Genomic DNA, 17,458 nt, shown 5'->3' with positions numbered 1-17,458 from the left:
TACAGGGAAGAGGGGGAGGGTTGGAAGAGGAAAAAGAAGAAGAGAAAGAGGAGGAGGAGGAAGAAGTAGAGGAGGAGGAGAAGGCACTGTGGGGTCCTTGGTGGTCTCTGACCTTGGTGGTTTCCTTGCAGACATTTCATGACCCAACTAGATAATATCATCACTGTTAGAAGGGAGTGTGTGTACAGGGAAGAGGGGAAGGGGAGGAGGAGGTCCTTGCCTGCTCTGTGAGCTGGGTGGTTTCCTTGCAGACGTTTCATGACCCAACTAGGCAACGTCATCAGGGCTAGAAGGGAGATGGGTTTGTGGAGAGAAGGAAGAGGAGGAGGGCCGTAGGGTTCCCCTGAGCTTGGTGGTTTTCTTGCAGACACATCCCTAGCCCAGAATCCTCAATCGTGCTCTCCAGTTAGAATTTTGCACGGCAGAAACTTCAGTCACCTAGTTACTATCTTTTAAAACATTTATAGAATGCACTTTCTGTTTCCATGCTGCCGCACTGCTCCCCTTCCCTTTTTGTTGGCAACTCTAAAAAGACCAGAGAAATATTGGATGAGTTGACACCCCTGGCCCACCCCTCCCAGGAGTTCCCAAACGGCCTGTTTTGGATTGCAGGTAAGTACAGGGCCTGTGTGGAGGCTCGGGGGGAGAGCGAAAATGGGCCCCTGCCGCCTGTTTTCACTCTCAAGCCAGGATGGTGCAGGAGGCCAACTCAGCCACGCCCACCATAGTTATGTCCACCCAGCAACCGGACAGAGAACCGGTTGCTAATTTTTTTTTGAAGCTCACCCCTGTTGTAAGGTGAAATCTGTCTTCATATACAGGTACGTAGCTTTCTGACAGTTAAAAAGACCGAAGGGGGAAATGATTGATATATTTTAGTGTCGGTTGCATCCAGCTAATGCCGACATGGCCACTCCTACTAAATCATTTTATTTTTACTCCGAGAGATGAGGCTAGAGACTAATGATTTGAACGGGGGGTGGATTTGTTGGAGCCCTGACACCCTCGACATACGACCACAGTTGAGCCACAAACGTATGTTGCTAAGTGAAAAAAAAAATGTGTCAAGCGAGTTTGTCCCACTTAATGACTTTTCTTGCCGTGGTTGTTAAGCGGATCACTGCAGTTGTAAAGATAGCGATGGTGCAATGGTGGAAAGGGGTCGTTAGTCCTTTTTTTTAATCGTGTTGTTGTAACTTTGAACAGTCATTAAAGGAAACTGTCGTAAGTCGAGGACTACCCATGATCTTGTCTGACTCAAGGGCATTTATCAAGCTGTGGTCTGCTAAATCTGACCTAAATATTTTCAAACTGTGGGGGTCTGCTAAATTCTGTCTTTTAAGAGATAAAGTGAATTTTTAGTCGAGATGCAACAAGTATTAAATATCACAGCTTTAGATTTGACTGGAGAGAACAAAAGAGACCAAGAAAGAAAAAAAACAGAGAAAAATTCCTGAAAGAAACAGAAAAAAAAAAGCAAAAAGACAAAAAAAAGAAAAAAGAGATTTTCTTGGGAACAGGACAACCTTCTATATTTTTTTATTCGATAACAATAAAGGAAAGGAACATTTTTAGGGAATCAAGTACAAAAGGCAAAACAATAATGATGAATTCACCCATCAACTTGATCGTTCAGGTTTAATCAAGCATTGTCTTCCCAAGTGCTTTAAAAGCTTGTTCACTTCCTTGCAGTCCTAAAAATATACATATATTTTTATACATATAATTGCACAATGCAATTATTCCTCTCGGTGAAGGACAGGTAAGTCCCGCTGCCTTCTCAGACCCAGGTGAAGTCAAAAAAGTCAAAATGGCAGGCGCGGCGGTCCAAGCTCCGCCCATCACAGAAGCCACCTTCCGGTCTCCACTTCCGACGCTCAAATTCGCACCCCCAAAAGAAAGAATAATGGATATTCTCTTGCAGACCTTGAACGAGAACGTTGGGGCATCCATGGATTCCTGCTTGAACCCACGAGATCTGTTGGTATCAAATAAATGCATTATTTGCTCAGTATTGACATTTGTAAACTTCGTTGACCGTTTGGAACAAACTCAGTTTTTGGAAAAAAAGGAAGGGAAAGTAATCCCATTTAATTTAATTTATCTGTCGCTCATCTCGCTAGCCAGCGACCACTGGCAGCTTACAACCTCATAAAAACTAGAATTAAAATGAACAAAAATTGGGTTTGGGTTAGACATATGCCCAGGTTGGACGGAACATATGTTGAAATAAATATATCATACATGCACCCCACAAGAAATGCCGAACCTTTTTGATTGTGGTGTGCTGAAAGTACACACCACAACATGCAACCCCTCCACCCACGCCCTTACCTGCACTGCGCATGTGCGCGCCTCCCAGCTGATGTTTGGCCTGTTTGAGGCTGTTTTCACCCTCCGAGGCCCGAGGGAAGCCTCTGCTACCTCGAGAGGCCGAAAACAGGCCCGTTTCGGCACTTCCGGTATTTCTAGAAGGCCCGTTTTTCAGCCTCCCGAGGCTCTAGAGCCGTGATGGCGAACCTGTGGCACGCAGAGCCATTTCTGCCAGCACGCGAGCTGAAGGCAAACTTACCTCATTGCGCATGCGCGCGCCTCACGGCTGATTTTCAGCCGGTTTGAGGCCTTTTTCTTTCTCCCAGACGCTTCAGGAAGGCTTCTGCAGGCTTCTGCAGGCTTTTCAGGCGAAAACTAGGCCCGTTTCATCACTTCCCATTTTTCCGGAAATACCGGAAGTGATGAAACGGGCCTAGTTTTGGGCCTGAAAAGCCTGCAGAAGCCTTCTTCAAGCCTCTGGGAGGCCGAAAAAGGCCTCAAACCAGCCGAAAATCAGCTATGAGGTGCAGTGCAGGTAAGGGGGCAGTGGGTGTGAGTTTGGGGGGGATTGCGTGCACATGCATAGGGGGGGCACGCATTGCCTTCTGGGGGTTGGAACTCGAGCGCGAGCATGCAAGCGCGCGCACAATTTTTGGCACAGGAGCCCATAAAGGTTAGCTTACCACTGCTCTAGAGGCTTCCCTCAAGCTTCCAGTAGAGTGAAAACAGCCTCAAATGGGCTGAAAATCAGCTGGGAAATGCGCGCATGCGAAGTGCAGGTAAGATTGGCTGGGGCTCGCTTGCCCACCCAAATGGCTCTGTGTGCCACCATCACAGCCCTAAGCGTTGAGATCAGGAGCATTTAAATAAAAAGCGACTTAGGACCATTTTTCACACTTATGACCATTGTAGCATCCCTGGGGTCACGTGATCAAAATTCAGAGACTTGGCAACTGGCATGGCAGTGTCCAGAGTCACATGATCCCCTTTTGCCATTTTCTGACAAGCCAAGTCCACGGGGAAGCCACTAACCACTGGAGTGATTCATTTAACAATGGTGGCCAGGAAGGTCAAAGTGAGACAAGAAGGCTCACTTAACAACCGTCTCGGTTAGCCACGGAATGTTGGGGCTCAGTTGGGGCCATTAGGTGGAGGATTAAAAACAAAATTAGATCGATTTGAGTAAATTAAATCTGCCACTCAGAGTCAACTCAGGATAGCGGCATCTAAATTGGATTCAAGAAATAACTGAAAAAGGGATAAAAACTGAAAGATCAGAGTTATTTTGGAAATTGCCAAAGTTTGAAATGCGGGCATTCCTAAAGTGGAGGGGGGAGCCTCCCTCTTGAACAGGGTCCTGAGTTCAAGTGGTGCACAACTGAAGGTATCTTTTTAAAGAATCTTTTAAAAATATTTTTGCAAAAACTTTGCAGGAAAGGCCCGGCCTGAGAACAAATCTGGTTTCAATGTTCAATGTCAACTGAGATTTATCTGTAATAAGGCGGTTCTGGAGAAGAAGTTGAGCACACTACAGCCTCATTCTTCCCGCCCACTTACTATGGGTTGAGATAGCTTTTAGCAATTGTGGCAGCTTTCAACTCCCAGAATTCCTCCTTCTGCTGTTCACAACAGAGAGCAGCGTGTCTCAATTTTGCCAACTTTGAAATAGGTGGACTTCAACTGTTAGAATCCACCCATCTTAAAGCATGCTGGCTGGGGGATTCTGGGAGCTGAAGTCCATCCCTCTTAAAGCAGGCTGGCTGGGGATTCTGGGAGTTGAAGTCCATCCTCTTAAAGCAGGCTGGCTGGGGATTCTGGGAGTTGAAGTCCATCCCTCTTAAAGCAGGCTGGCTGGGGGATTCTGGGAGTTGAAGTCCATCCCTCTTAAAGCAGGCTGGCTGGGGGATTCTGGGAGTTGAAGTCCACCCCTCTTAAAGCAGGCTGGCTGGGGGATTCTGGGAGTTGAATACTTCAGCTTCAACCATAACAACACAAGAGCAAACAATAGATACAAACTCAAGGTTAACCGCACCAAACTTGATGGCAGGAAATACGACTTCAGCCACAGAGTGATCAATGTCTGGAATCCTCTACCTGACTCTGTGGTTTCTTCCCCAAACCCCAAAAACTTTAAACTTAGATTGTCTACTATTGACCTCACCCCTTTCCTAAGAGGTCTGTAAGGGGCGTGCATAAGCGTACCAATCGTGCCTACCGTCCATGTCCTATTGTTTCTTTTATTTTTTATTATTCTTATATGTATCCATGTATTCATAACTATGTTTTTACTTATACCTATTATCTTGTAAGCAATTGACAAAAATAACTAAATAAAGAAATAAACTATGTATCCATTTCATGTATTCATAACTATGTTCATACTTATACCTATTATCTTGTAATCTTCTATTCTATTCTATTCCATTCCATTCTCTTCATTCCAATATTTATTCTATTCTATTCTATTCTATTCTATTCTATTCTATTCTATTCTATTCTATTCTATTCTATTCCATTCCATTCCATTCCATTCCATTCTCTTCATTCCAATATTTATTCTATTCTATTCTATTCTATTCTATTCTATTCTATTCTATTCTATTCTATTCTATTCCTATTCATTTTCTTTATTCTGTTCTATTCTATTCTATTCTATTCTATTCTATTCTATTCTGGTCTGGTCTGGTCTGGTCTGGTCTGGTCTGGTCTGGTCTGGTCTGGTCTGGTCTATTCTATTCCTTATTCTATTCCATTCTCTTCATTCCAATATTTATTCTCTTCTCTTCTATTCCTATTCCTATTCATATTCTTCATTCTGTTCTATTCTATTCTATTCTATTCTATTCTATTCTATTCTATTCTATTCTCTTCATTCCAATATTTATTCTATTCTCTTCTATTCCTATTCATTTTCTTCATTCTGTTCTGTTCTATTCTATTCTATTCTATTCTATTCTATTCTATTCTATTCTATTCTATTCCATTCCATTCCATTCCATTCCATTCTATTCTATTCCATTCTCTTCATTCCAATATTTATTCTATTCTATTCTATTCTATTCTAGTCTAGTCTAGTCTAGTCTAGTCTAGTCTAGTCTAGTCTAGTCTAGTCTAGTCTAGTCTAAGGATCTGATTCGATCCCTGCCAATTTATTTTTTTATTGCCTATGGAAATTCTCCGTCCTCAAGGTCACATTTGTCCCAAATGTGCTTTTTTTTTCTTCTTCAAGAGGCAACTGGAGTTCCTTGGGGGGTTTTTTTGAAGATGTTTCGCTTCTCCTTCAAGAAGCTTCTTCACTTCTGATGGAATGGAACTGACAGAACTTACAATCAGAATTGAAGAAACTTCTTGGATGAGAAGCGAAACATCAAAATAAAAATCAAGGAAGTCCAGTTGCCTCTTGAAAGAAAAAAGCACCTTATTCATTGATTATTATTGCAGAATAATCATTGCAACTCCAATCTTTTCCTCCAAGCCTTCCTGACAGTTAGCATAATTAACCAGTAGAATGGCTTGCTGCCAGAAGTTGTGAACGCTCCAACAGTGGAAGTTTTTAAGAAGAGACTGGACAGCCATTTATCTGAAAGGGGATAGGGTTTCCTGCCTAAGCAGGGGGTTGGACTAGATGACCTCCAAGGGTCCCTTCCAATTCTGTTCTTCTATTCTATTCTGTTCTGTTTCTATCCTGGCAAACAAGAGGAACATTAAGTGAACTAAGGCCTGTAAAAAGGACACATATAGACTGGGTGAAACCAGGACTCAATAGCAGGAACTGTGAGAGGGATCTTAGAGTCTTAGTGGACAACCAGCTAAATAGGAGCCAGCCATGTGCACCCCTGAAGGCCAGACGAGGAATAATAGAGGTTTTCAAGAAGAGACTGGACAGCCATCTGTCAGAAATGGTGTGTAGAGTCTCCTGCTTGGGGGGTTGGATTGGATGACCTCCAAGGTCCCTTCCAACTCTGTTATTCTATATTCAATGGAACAAAAGTTGCCTTCAGAAGTTGTGGGAGCTTCATCCCTGGAGGCTTCCAAGAAGAGACTGGACTGCCCTTGGTCAGAAATGCTTGGGTGGGGTGGGGTTGGACTAGATGACCTCCAAGGTCCCTTCCAACTCTGTTATTCTATATTCAATGGAACAAAAGTTGCCTTCAGAAGTTGTGGGAGCTTCATCCCTGGAGGCTTCCAAGAAGAGACTGGACTGCCCTTGGTCAGAAATGCTTGGGTGGGGTGGGGGTTGGACTAGATGACCTCCAAGGTCCCTTCCAACTCTGTTATTCTATATTCAATGGAACAAAAGTTGCCTTCAGAAGTTGTGGGAGCTTCATCCCTGGAGGCTTCCAAGAAGAGACTGGACTGCCCTTGGTCAGAAATGCTTGGGTGGGGTGGGGGTTGGACTAGATGACCTCCAAGGTCCCTTCCAATTCTGTTATTCTATATTCAATGGAACAAAAGTTGCCTTCAGAAGTTGTGGGAGCTTCATCCCTGGAGGCTTCCAAGAAGAGACTGGACTGCCCTTGGTCAGAAATGCTTGGGTTGGGGGGGGGGTTGGACTAGATGACCTCCAAAGTCCCTTTCAATCTGAAATTAAAACGTTCCACCCCTTTTGATGTGCCAGGATGTGATGGGTTTTTGGAACCGGCTTCATCACGGCGAGAAGCGATAGCAGAAATGAAAATTGCAGCCTGGGCTCTTGGCTGCTGTAGCTGAAAATGAAAATATGACTCAAAAATCGGTTTCGAAAGGGTTTGTTGTGCAAGTTATAGAGAGCAACCTACGAGGAGGGGAAAATCCCGGGACATTCAGTCCCTGTGCCTTGATTAATTCAGTGATACCCAAGTCCTTGACTTACAACCGTTCATTTAGGGACGGTTTGAAGTTATAACGGCACTGAGAAAACGGAACCGAAGACCAGTTTTTCACACTTAGCGACTGTGTCATTCCCCGCAATCCAAATTCAGAGGCTTGGCCACTGAACTCGTGTTTATGATGGTGTGACGGATTTACGAATGGCAGCGATTGGTTTAACAACGGTGGCAAGAAAGGTCGTTAACCAATTTAACCCATTTCTCGTTTGGCCACATACACGTTGCGGTCGTAAGTTCGAGGACTAGCTGTGTGTGATACCTTGGTTGTCCATGAACAATATCAGGGGCCTAGGGTGGGAGATACAGACAGTCTCGAACTTACGACCATCTGTTTATACTCCCATCTGTCAGAAATTGTGTTTGTCTGTTTGTCAGTGACCATTTGAAGCCACAGCGGCACTGAAAAAAGTGACTTGTGACCATTTTTCACACTTACGACCGTTGCACCATCCCCGAGTTCACGTGGTCCAAATTCAGAGGCTTGGCTAAGGATACACTTCAAATGAACTATGGGAATTGTACTAAAAAGATCAATATCAGTTTCTACAATTAGCTGAAAAGATCGATGTATTTGAAATAATTTATTTATTTATTTTTATTTATTTATTTGATTTGTCAATTGTTTACAAGATAATAAGTATAAGTGTATACATAGTTGTGAATACATGAAATGGGTACATATAAGAAAAATAAAAGAAGAATAAGAGAAACAATAGGACAGGGACGGTAGGCACGTTGGTGCGCTTATGCACGCCCCTACAGACCTCTTAGGAAAGGGGTGAGGTCAATAGTAGACAGTCTAAGGTTAAAGTTTTTGGGGTTTGGGGAAGAAACCACAGAGTCGGGTAGAGGATTCCAGACATTGACCACTCTGTGGCTGAAGTCGTATTTCCTGCAATCAAGTTTGGTGCGGTTAACTTTGAGTTTGTATCTATTGTGTGCTCTTGTGTTGTTATGGTTGAAGCTGAAGTATTCATTGACAGGTAGGACATTGCAATGTATGATTTTATATACCATGCTTAAGTCAGACCGAAGACGGCGTAATTCAAGGTTTTCTAGTTCTAGAATTTCAAGTCTGGTGGCATAAGGTATTCTACAACGAGTAGAGGAGTGGAGAACTCTTCTTGTGAAATATTTCTGGACTTTCTCAATTGTGCTAATATCAGGTAAAGGATAGAATACCATGTGGAATCTAACCTAAAATGTATATGTGATATGTAGCGTTTAGGTGATAACTAAAAATGATTATATTATGGGAATTTTAAATATGGCTAAAGGGGAGTAAACTGAATGATGTATAAGACAAAAGGGTGGTGCACTCAAATGGGCAATTAAGGGGGAAAATGTTTGGAAATTAAGATGGAATTTATTGAATAATGAAACAAGAGTGTGCGATGAACTTGCAAATATGACAGATAAAAGTATAAAAGCATAATGAACATAGATTAAGAAATACGAATTTTAAGATATTATATAAAAAAGATATGTTTACAATTAAAGAAAAACAGAATAAGTTAAGATATGACTTGAAAATGGATAAAATAAGTGTGAAAAATAGAAGAATGTTTACAGAAAATGGAAAATGTAATGATACGATAATAATCTGAATATGAAAGATAAATATGTAACTATGGTCTTGTTTGTATGGAATGGTAAAAACCTGGAATCACACCATTCACCAAAAGAGATGTTTGTAAAAGATAAAAATAAAAAACTTTTTACCAAAAAAAATAAAAATTCAGTGGCTTGGCCATTGACTCGTACTTATGACGGTTGCAGTGTCCCTGGGTCACTGGGTGATTCCTTTTTGCATCCTTCTAGCAAGCCGGATTTGCTTAACAACCATGTGGCTCACTTAACAACCAACAAAGTCGTAAAATGGAGGCAAAACTCAGTCAACAAATGTCTCATTTAGCCACAGAATTGTTGGGCCCTATTTTGGTCATAAGTCAAGGACCACTGTATGTGATTGGACGGATGGGTATCAAAGATTGGTGATTACGTGCGTTAGATCCATCAGCTGCTTGGCGACAGGTGTCAGTCAAGAGAGGAACAATTCTGAATAAAATCTGGATGGATTTTCCCTCTCTCAAAAAAGAAATTCAGCGTCATAAAATCTAACAAACAGGAACAAGAAAAATCAGAAATAGAAAAACAAGAAACAAAGGAAACAAAAGGGAACAAAAACAGAAATTGTGGTAGAAATTGTGGCCTTTGGCCCATCTTTCTCTCGAACAATTGTCTTCTGAAACTTTTTCCAAGTCTCATTTTTAATCTCCAAATCCTGAAATGCTCAATTTGTTTCTTTTTTTTTTACTTCTTTAAGCAAAAAGTCTATATCAGCTTTCACTCTTTATTTTATTTTCATTTTTGAAAAACTTTTTATGGTTTGTTTTTTTCTCTCTGTGACCAAACCGGTCAGTTTCACTACCTCTGCCAGCTCTGAGAGTTTTAAAATCCTGGTTTCCACTGTAGGCTTTGCATTGCTTTCCCAATGTTTTGCATGCAACGATCTTGCAATGCAATATGAATTTCCTATATTCCTTTTCCAATTTCCTCTTTCCTAACATCCAATTCTGGTTTCGTCGGGATGTTGGTCTGTTCTAACATTTGCATGATTGTACCAAATGAAAAGAGTTTCTAAATAGAGGCTCTAGGAACGGAAAAACCTGTAAGATCATAATGGCTTGGAGTTGGGTGGCACATAAATTCAAATTTTATTATTGTTGTAATCCTAGTTAGATTTGCAGTCTAAGAAATTGGTGGAAATTGAATAATTCCAGTCCTAAGAATTATTAAGATAGTCTTAAGAACATAAGCAATTCCAAGCTAAGTATTTTTTTTATAAAACAAGGCTGTTATTTATTTATTTGTTATGTTTATTATTATGTTAATATACCTTGTAAGTCCATCTTTTATGCCATAAATATGCATTAAAATATGCATTAAAATGCTGAATAAATACATAAATTATCATGGTTTGTTGCACAGCCAGATGTTCAGACAGGAATTGGCATTTCTGTCCAGCTGTATGTATTCCCAAGGCAAATGTGGTTGTTAAAGGACTCGTTGCTAATTTTATGTTTTTAATTTTTATTGTGTTTTATTTATTATTTTATTGTTGTTGTTGCAGTCGGTCAGCCAGATGCTTAGACTGGATTGAACTATAAAAACAGCTAATAAATGAACAATTGTGACACCATCTCCTGGATAGCATTACATTAAAATGACATTCTTAAAAAAAATACACCGCAATATTAAAAGTGCATTCGTATTGCATTATTAAAAATCAAGGACTTAAGATTTATTTCTGGGGAGGGCTCCTATCAATTTTATTTTTTTCATAATAATGGGTTTGCAGTTTTGCAGAGTTTGAAACCTTCCCCGAATGGCTCTTTTATGAGAGGTTTTGCAAGAGCAGGAATTGCTATGTCAGGATCTCATTCTTACTTTGGGGCTCTGGAAGAGATTGGCTCAATAATCCAGCTGCTCAATTTCCTTGGATGAAGACAGCGAAGGAATGGAAAGCAAAAACGTTTTGAAATTCTCCATCGGATTTGCTGGTTGTGAGGTTGCAATTAACCAGGGGAACAGCTTGCCACCAGAAGTTGTGGCTGCTCCATCACTGGAGGTTTTTAAGAAGAGACCTAATGATAATAAAAACAGTTTTTCAGTGTGCGGAAATTAACATGGAATCCGTGGAATTAAAAGATAGAGAAGAAACAGAGTACTATAACATTTAGAATATTTGGTATAATTGGCTAGAAAGAAGATATAAAGGAGCTATATGAAAAGTAGGTAGGAGATAAAGTAAGAAATGTGTGTGTGTGTGTGTGTGTGTGTGTGTGTGTGTATTTGTTTTCATAGATTTTCACGGGTACAGGTATGTAGGTCTAGGTGTGTTCAGGTGTTCGAAAGCACCAGCCTGAGGATGGCAAGTGGGACCTCGCTGAAACGTCGCCAAGATACTCTTAATCTTACACGGGAAAAGACCCGAACACACCTAGACCTATCTATCTATCTGTCTGTCTATCTATCTGTCTATCATCTATCTATCTATCTATCTATCTATCTATCTATCTATCTTCTATCTATCTATCTATCTATCTATCTATCTATCTATCTATCTATCTATCTATCTATCTATCTATCTATCATCTATCTTATTTCTATTTATCTTATATCTATCTATGTATGTATCTATGTATCTATGTATCTATCTATCTATCTATCTATCTATCTATCTATCTATCTATCTATCTATCTATCTGTAAATACTGCTATAGCCTATCTTTAGAGATAAGTATATAATTGTATAGAAATAGTAACAGATATATTTATAAAGTATGTTAATGTAACATATTAACATTTGCATCAAGACAAATTCCTTGTGTGTCCAATCATACTTGGCCAATAAAGAATTCTATTCTATTCTATTCTATTCTATTCTATTCTATTCTATTCTATTCTATTCTATTCTATTCTAAGTGAACACCGTAACTGGAATGCTGTAAAGAGCGGAAATGTGTTTTTATGGTGAAATATGACAAATAAAATATATTTTAAAAAAGAAAAGGAGACTGGACAGCCACCTGTCTGAAATGGAATAGGGTCTCCTGCTTGAGCAGGGGGCTGGACTAGATGACCTCCAAGGTCCCTTCCAACTGCTATTCTGTTGTTCTGAGGGGCTGCCCCAAAGGAGAGGGGGTCAAATTATTCTCCAAAGCACCTGAAGGCAGGGCAGGAAGCAACGGATGGAAACTACATCCAGGACAGAAGCCAGCTCTGATTAAATTAAAATTAAATAGCAGGATGAAAGCTTTGCAACCATCGATGGCAAAACAACAACAACAACCATAATAATAATTGTGACATGGGGTCTTTTAATCCATGGTGGATCAGAAGAATATCAAAATGCACAAACCTGTTCATGCCACACTACAGATGGTTTTCACTCCGCAACGAAATCACTTTGCAAACCCTTGGGTGCCTGCCTTTCACTTCCACAACCCAACTTCGTGAGGCCTTCACTTTCTCTTTGCAAAGGGGCCGTTGTGCGCAGACTGAGGTGAGCATCCTCTATCCCTCCTTTCGCAAACGGAGCTCGGAGAGGAGGGGAAAAAAAGGAACCAGACACCACTCCGGTGGGTCCTGTACATGGAGAAATCGGCTCGCCAGCTCCGCTGCGTTTCATTCCCCTTTCTTAAAAAAAAATTCAGAGTTTCTGTCGAAAAAAAAGGAAGAAAGTGAATGGACTTTCCAGAAACAGAATCTTGCTAGAAATGAGCAACTGTCTCTCCAGATGGTGATTAAAACTTCATGCTTTCCTTTTTGAATGCCCTGTGTCTGATTTTCAATATACCCAGTTTCCTCCCAAAATACGACCTACCCTGAAAGTAAGGGTAGCTTGATTTGTACGTGTACGCCCAAAATAAGCCCTAATTAAAATCCCTCCCACTCCAGAGTGGACAGGTAAAAATTAAACTAGGATGGGGAAGGGGGGGTGGAGCTGCCCTACTACTTACCTTTGGACAGGTGTAGCCAGGTCTCGCACACCCTGACACCTGCCTGGCCGGCCCGTTTCTTCTGCAGCCGGCAAGGCTGGCCAGGCTTTCCTGAAGGCCTCTGGAGCTGAGAACAAAGCTCTGGATCGATCCAGAGCTCCATTATCGGCTTCAGAGGCCTTGCCAGCTGCAGAAGAAGTTCCTGAAGGCCTCTGACAGCGAAAAGGAGGCCGGGGGCAACGCAGGCAATTGAGGTTAGTCAGTGGAGGACGTCCCCCGAAAATAAGACCTGGTGTCTTTTTTGGTGGCAAAATATATATATATATATAAGACAGGGTCTTATTTTCAGGGAAACACAGGTAATAATAATAAAGATAATAATAATGAGGACGTGGCAGTACCACAATCGAACCCAGAATTTATGTTGCTAAATAAGACATTTATTAAGTGAGTTTTGCCCCATTTTACAAACTTTCTTGCCCCCGTTCTTAAGTGAATCGCCGTGGTTGTTAAGTTAGTTAGATGGTTGTTAAGTGAATCTGGCTTCCCCATGGACTTGGCTGGTCAGAAGGTGGCAAAAGGGGGTCATGTGACCCTGGGACGCTGCAACTGTCATAAGTACGAGTCAGTTGCCAAGCCTCTGAATGTAAACCACGTGATCTCGGGGATGCTTCCACGGTTGCAAGTGTGGAAAACGGTCATAAGTCATTTTTTTTTCCAGGGCTTTATGGTCACTAAACGTACCGCTGTAAGTCAAGTATATCTGGAGAGAGAGAAGAAGAGAAGAGAAAGAACTGGAGAAGATAAAGAAATACAAAGACCTGTAGTAGAACGACCATGGCAGAAGAAATCAAAGAGGTAGTACCAATGCTAAGAGGCGCCTGGGGTGCAATCCCAAAATATCTGGATATTCATTTGAATACCAGCGGCATTGACAAATTCACCACCGGTCAATTGCAAAAGGCAGCTCCACTCAGAGCAGCTTACATCCATCCCAGCAACTATCAACACTATCAAAACACAACATTGGCCCATCCCAGGTCCTTGGGAAGGACCCAAGAGGTAGATAAAAATGCCAAATCCGGTCTCAACATCGGACTGACTGTGCAACAGAACCACTTGAGCTCCACCGGCATTGACAAAAACCCCATCGGTCAATTGCAAAAGGTAGCTTGACTCGGAACAGCTGACATCCTGCAATGAGGTCTTTAACAGCATCCAATCTCCACTTGGAAATAACTTGATAGGTGGATAAAAAAAAAAATGCCAAATCCAGCCTAAATAGTTAGTTAAAACAACTGTGGGCATTGACAAAAATCGGCATCAGTCAATTGCAAAAGGCAGCTGGGCTCGGAACAGCTTACATCCCGCTAGGAGACCACGAACACCATGAAACAAGGACCCCATAAGTGTACAAAAAGGCCAAATCCAGTCTGAACATCTGGTGGACTGTGCAACCAACAACAACCATCATGCAACCCCTCGAGCCTCCACGGCATTGACAAAAATCAGCATCGGTCAATTGCAAAAAGCAGCTGGAACTGAAACATCAGAACAGCTGACATCTTGCGAGTCCTTTAAATATTATTAGACCACATCTGTCTATCCCGGATCCTTGGGAAGGACTCGCCGGGGGGACAAAAGCCCGTCTTGAACATCTGGCTGACAGTGTGACCAACGATAATAATAACCCCTCGAACTCCTGCCCTTGACAAAATCAGCACGAGCCCTTTAATAACATTACATTTGATGAAGCAACATCTGTCGAAGGAAGGGCTCGAGAGGTAATTAAACGTGCCAATTCCAATCTAAACATCTGGCTGACTGTGCTAAACAAACCATCATTTATTCAAAGTGTGTATTCACTGACCTCCAGCGACTCTGGGGTTGCTGTTTCCTCCCAATGCACCTTAACCATGAAAGCTCTTTCCAGTCTTTGCAAACAACCATTAAATCATCCTAGCAAGCTGTAATTCCACAACCAATTTCAGTGTGTGTGTGTGTGTTTGTGTTTTAAGCTGCTGCCTGCCCACGATCCCATTGTTTCGGGCTTCACCTGTCGTGTGAACCCAGCTATGCTTTGTTAGCGGCCATTCTGAAGTCCCAGGCCATTGCATTCAATGAGTTAATACACTGGTTGAATCATGGCTGGCTGTGGAGAGAGCCAAGTTAAAAAAAAGGAAGGCATTCCAAGCTGAAAATGAAAGTTTTTAAGCCTCGAGGCAACTTTTAGCAAAAACAAGGCAACTACCGGACTTGGTCGAGTGAGTTTTATTCCTTGCAGGGAGGGATGGAAAGCTGGCCTTTGGAAAGCCAGACATACCTGTTTTAAAAGATACACCTTGACTTTTGAGGACTGAATGCAGCTTCCAACCTGTTAAAAAAAATATTTTTAGCTCCACTCGGGCTATGTCGTAGTCTAGCAAAATCAGGAGTTAAAAGGATTTTTTTTAAATAATAATAATAATAATAATAATAATAATAATAATAATAATAATAATAATAATAATAATAATAATAATGAAATCCTGTATTTTATTTATGTTTCATGGCATCGGGAACTTTTGTATAGCTTTAAGAGGAAGAGAAGGACAAAGGGGGAAAAGTCAAGGCATGAGAATTAAAATTATAATTTGTCTTAATCCCCCAATTTGTAAAGTTACAGGTAGGGTTGTCTTTTTTGGGTAGATGGCTAGAAGTCAGGACTGAGTGCTGAGTTTCCATGAAATATTTTTATGTATTGATTTGATTTCCAGAGCTGGATTTCTCTGGGAAAAGGGATTTTTTATCCACGGAACTCTATGTTTATTTATTAAATTGGCATCCAGCTTTTCAAAATGTGTTCGTGACAGCTGTTGAATATATATATATTTTCTGAGGTTCTCACGGGTATTGGTATGTGTATCTTTGGTTATTCGGGTTTTCTCCTGCGTAAGATTGGAAGAAGATTACTTCCAATCTTACGCGGGAGAAAACCCGAATAACCAAAGATACACACAAGCACGATCCCAAAAGCACCAGCCTGAAGATATATATTGTCAGGTTAGCCAAATGCCAGGAAAAATAATTCCCAACTCACTTGAGAACATATGCAATGCAAATGGATTCAAAAGGAAGCTAGAATTTATTTATTTCTCTGTTCAAGCAGCCATCTCATTGCTCTGAGCAATGCATAAATCAAAGAAAAGGCATTAAAATGTATATATATATATTATATTACATATACATATACATATACATATACATATACATACATACATACATGTAGGCATAATGCATATTTTATTATTTACTTTATTTAAATAAAAATTACCAACCGAGAGCCAAAGCTTTCTGGACAGATTACAATAAACACATAGAAAATAAACAAACAAAAATATATTACAATTTGAATACAATTCTGAATCTTAAATGAACGTTAGTATTTTAATGTGAATGTTGTTCTTTATATATTAATTCCACGGTACGCCACCCAGTACCCCTCTCTGAGAGAGACGGGAGGTTAAGAAAGGGGAAATACGAAAGTAAACAGTAATATCAAATCAAACTCGATTCACAGTCCTCTTCCAAAACGGGGCACCAGCGAGGTGATAGCCAAATCCAGAATATTGTTTCCAGAGCATTTGAGCATTTTTCAAAGCTCGGCTATTAGCAGGAGCTGATGGAAAATGGAGAACACGAATGAACTCTATGTGCCAGATTAATAAATACAACTGAAATAAAATTCTGAAGCTTAAATTCTTATTCATATTTTAATGGGAGCGTTCTACGTTGTTCCCAGATATTGATTGCATTGTACATGCAGCATCCAAAGCCCCTCTGTGACGGCGAAGAAATAGGGTATCTAAATAAATAACACCAAATCAAACACAAATGCAAATTAATCTTGCAAAACAGACAGGCAGCGAGGGGACAAGTTGGATCTGAAATACTGTTTCATGTTTTCTCACAATTCGAATGCAATTAAAGGAAAATACCCCCTTCTGAATATTCATGTTTACGAAGCATTCTTAGAAGACAGCACGATAACATAGGATTAAAATGTCAATTGTCCTCCCAAATTTGAACATTCGGTGTCTTCTGTTGAGCTTCGTAACAACCTGGACAAAAATCCTCCAAAAATCTGTTTGCATATACCGCTGACTGTCAAGCAAGGGGACAGCCCGATCTAAAATGTTGCTTTTAATTAATACACAATTCAATAACAGTTCAATAAAATAGTCAAACTCTTTCCCCCGTAGATTCATATACAGGTCGTCTTCGACTTGCATCCCTTTAGTGACCATCCGAAGTTGTGATGTCACTGGAAAAAGTGACTTACGACCGTTTTTCCCACTTACAATCATTGCAGCGATCCCAGGATCCAAATTCAGAGGCTTGGCAACTGGCATGTACTTATGACAGCTTCAGTGTCACACGTGTTCCCTTTTTGCCACCTTCTGACAAGCAAGCTAGATTCACTTCACGATCGTGTTAGTAACTTCGTAATGACAACGATTCCCTTGTTAACTGTTGGCAAGAAAGGCGGTAAAAACGGGGCAAAAAACCTCCCGTAACACATTTATTCACTTAGCAATGTTAGGTTTTGGCTCCCTCATGGAGGTAAGCATGTCTAGGTAGATCAACAATGGTGGGATTCAAATAATTTAACAACCGGTTCTTTGCCTTAATGATTTCTTTGAACAACCAACTGCTCCGAAAGTTAACAACCAGTTCTCTTGAACCGGTGAGAACCGGCTGAATCCCACCACTGTATATGAAGCATCCTTAAGA

At 40.9% G+C, this 17,458-nt stretch overlaps 1 long non-coding RNA gene across 4 annotated transcripts in view; it reads right to left on the bottom strand.

The window, feature by feature from the left end:
• Window positions 1-1,523: 1,523 nt before the first annotated feature.
• LOC148131028 (uncharacterized) overlaps window positions 1,524-17,458 on the bottom strand; it is a 28,551-nt gene continuing 12,616 nt past the window's right edge. Inside the window, exons 2-4 of one of the 4 annotated variants that reach the window (XR_015749542.1) lie at window positions 11,774-12,405; window positions 10,632-10,828; window positions 1,524-1,978 (exon numbers count right to left, since the gene is read on the bottom strand). This is a non-coding gene — a long non-coding RNA (uncharacterized LOC148131028). Of the gene's footprint in view, window positions 1,979-8,202; window positions 9,299-9,569; window positions 10,829-11,773; window positions 12,406-17,458 lie in introns of those variants that run through there. The other 3 variants (XR_015749544.1, XR_015749545.1, XR_015749543.1) reach the window with 3 other exon arrangements.

This window comes from Notechis scutatus, chromosome 4 (assembly GCF_049901735.1).
Source record: "Notechis scutatus isolate UNSWTSFEM ecotype Mainland chromosome 4, rNotScu1.2, whole genome shotgun sequence".
NCBI lineage: Eukaryota > Metazoa > Chordata > Lepidosauria > Squamata > Elapidae > Notechis > Notechis scutatus.
This window is presented reverse-complemented; position numbering and strand designations above follow the sequence as displayed.